At 34.2% G+C, this 2,930-nt stretch overlaps 1 long non-coding RNA gene across 1 annotated transcript; it reads left to right on the top strand.

Moving 5' to 3' along the window:
- The first annotated feature begins 634 nt into the window (after positions 1-634).
- LOC112777105 (uncharacterized) lies at positions 635-1,239 on the top strand. Its single transcript, XR_003190318.3, has 3 exons — positions 635-901; positions 974-1,054; positions 1,134-1,239. It is a non-coding gene; the product is annotated as an uncharacterized lncRNA (long non-coding RNA).
- Positions 1,240-2,930: the final 1,691 nt, after the last annotated feature.

Here is a 2,930-nt window from a genome sequence, read left to right as displayed (position 1 = left end):
CCTTCTGACCAAACCTCTATCTCTCCCCCCTTTGATTGATTTTCAAGAGCAAATTTAAGATCTTGTCTAAAATGACCATGAGTTTTTTTCTAGGGTGGGGGGAGGGTGTTGAGTATAGTAATCATAGATGCACAGAGATAACTTAGTCTGCAAAAGAATCAAGATTAATGTAGTTATAATTCACTTTTGACCAACTAATTCTGTTATTAAGTTCAGTTAGGATTGGTCATCATATATTGTTATCATGTATCCCACTTCAGGTATCAATGATCAATTCCCTTACTCATTGATTGTCTGCACAATATGTAATCCTTGATTTCTGGTATCTAACAATATATATATATATATATATATATATATATATATATATGATAAACGCTGCTTTACATAAATTATCACTACTAAAAATATCATTTTTGGCGATTATTTATTTTATCTTTAGTATACTTATACAATTAATAATAAAGATTTTTTTAATAACTGAAAAACATATATAATTTATAATGATTATTATGTTATTATTATCACTAAAAATTTATCAATAAAAATAATTTTTGTTGTAGTGTATTTTCAGTCAAAGGATTTTAAATATCTCTAAATTAAAAATAACCACTACGGCAGAGGCGGACGATAGCTGCGACAAAATAATGGCATTGGCCATAACCGCTGCTCATTCGAAGGATAGCGGCGCAGGTGAGTGGCGGTCTTTACCGAGGCCGCAAAACACCCCTAGATAGTGGCCCAGCAGTGAAAATCGCCGCTCATTCGGGGTATATATCCTCAGGCCCGCTCGATTTGGCAAGCCTTCTTGGCGCGAAGAGAAGCAGGAGCAGAGGCGCGCAACATGCCCGCCCTTCGTTTTGCAACAATACCTGGCGATTACCTCAAGAAACGCAGCTAAGTAGGTTTCAATTCATTGTTTCAATTCCCCCCGTTTCGTACTTCCAGCATTTGATTCCCCCCAATTGTTCAGAAATCCGCGTCTTGTGTTTTTGGTAGCGCGCCAAACGAGCAGGCGCAGAGCCCCGATTCATCAGCGGAAGAACCCACCCAGGTGAGCATTTGATCACAATTCAATTTGGCCATTCCCCTTGTCCTGTTACAACCATTAATCGAATTCCCCAAATTTGCAGAAACCCCCAATCTTTCGAGCTTTCCTCTGTCATCCACAATTCCTGAAACTCATACTCTCTCCTGTCTAGTCGCGCAGTTCCCATCACGACCTCTCCCCGTCACTGGTTAGTCCTGACACTCTGATCTTTTCTTGCTTTTTTCATTCTTGGTTAGAATTTTGCAAAAAAAAATTTGATTTTAACTGTCTTTTAGTGGGGTTAATTGCTGCTCTTGAGTGATTGGAATTAGAAGGTACCCGTTTTTTTGATTTAATGGGTGCTTTGCATTGAAAGTGATAGTTAGAGTAGATGAATCAAAAAAGGGTCGTTATCATTATTATAGGGATGACTTTCCTTGGTTTGCATCTCTATTGCATCTTGTTCCTGTTTTTTTAAGTACCCAAGAATGTGTTTCTTTGGTTTGCATCTCTCCTCCACAGGAGAAATTGAGGAACTTTGCATTCTATAATCTGCATCTTTTGTTTAATTGATAACTTTATCATGTAAAGTACAAGACATTGGTTTAAATTTATAAATTATATGGAGATGTAATAACAAATATGATGACATAGTACTTGATCATTGCCCTCTTGTGATTCGAATGAGTGGCTAAGATGTATTGTTATGAACTTGGATAAGATGAAGCTTTCTAGGTCTTGCATTTTTTGCTTTCTTTTTGGATTGGAAAAAAGAGATAATTTCATTAAGATGAGAAGATAATACAAATTGGGGATAAGGATTCCCTATACAAAGAATTTGGAATAAGGTTTATTACACGCACACGAGCTTTTCACTTTGTCTTTCTTCTGTATCTCTTGATCTTCTTAGCTATATCTATATCTTATCACCAAGAATCTGATCAATCTACTATGAGAAACTATAGTTTCATAAAAACTCTAAAAACTGTTAGCAAAAAAACTGCAATTTTATGTTCTAAATTTGAAACTAATTGTAGTTGATTCCGTTGGTTTTCTTTCTTTCCATGATGCTTCGATCCTTGTTCCAAAAAGATTATAGAATTCAGTTTTTTTTTTTCGAAAAATTGATTACAAGAAAAACACGCACGCATGCTAGTTATTTTCATTAAAATATTGATACCATTGTGTGATGAGTGTGGAGTTGAGAAACAAGATTGAGGTGTTTGAGTGATCAGAGGAGCATGTTGATACCATTCTATTGTTTTAATTTTACAGATTCTGTTCTTTTCAATTGATTGTTCATTGTTGCTTTTTTCCTCCCCTTTTTCTTATGATCAATCATCAATGGCAAAATTGAAGAAGTGGATGATGATGAGAAACCGTGTTGTTGTTTGATCATGTGTGTGTTTTTATTTTCATTTTGAAGAATCAAAAGTGGTAACAAAACAAGAAAAGTAAGATTTGTTTGCTGCATGTATGTGTACGAACTTGCAATGGATATTTTCAGTTGATGTTTAATTTCCTGAAGAACCTCTGCATAAACAGAAGAACATAGCTAATAACAAAGTCATTAAAGAAAGATTGAAATTGGGAAAATAAATATAGATTCATGATGTTAAAGTTTGATTTGAAGTGAACTTTCAATTAAGTAACTGGAAATTTGACTATAAGATTTAATTAAGTTATATGTTCGTACAGTATTATCAAAATTTTAAAACAAAATCTCTGTAGTTTATAATTTTATAATTATATTCTGATGTTATATAAATTTTCCAATAGATTCCTAACAAGTAGAAAATGTAAGATACTTGCTGGTTAATAGCCCCCTTTCAGTGCAATGGCAAGGCATGGTAGTTAAACTCTCCCAAGTAGCCAAGACCTTTATATAGTAGTAGAGAAG

The sequence above is a fragment of the Arachis hypogaea genome, chromosome 19 (genome assembly GCF_003086295.3).
Source record: "Arachis hypogaea cultivar Tifrunner chromosome 19, arahy.Tifrunner.gnm2.J5K5, whole genome shotgun sequence".
Lineage (NCBI taxonomy): Eukaryota > Viridiplantae > Streptophyta > Magnoliopsida > Fabales > Fabaceae > Arachis > Arachis hypogaea.
This window is presented reverse-complemented; position numbering and strand designations above follow the sequence as displayed.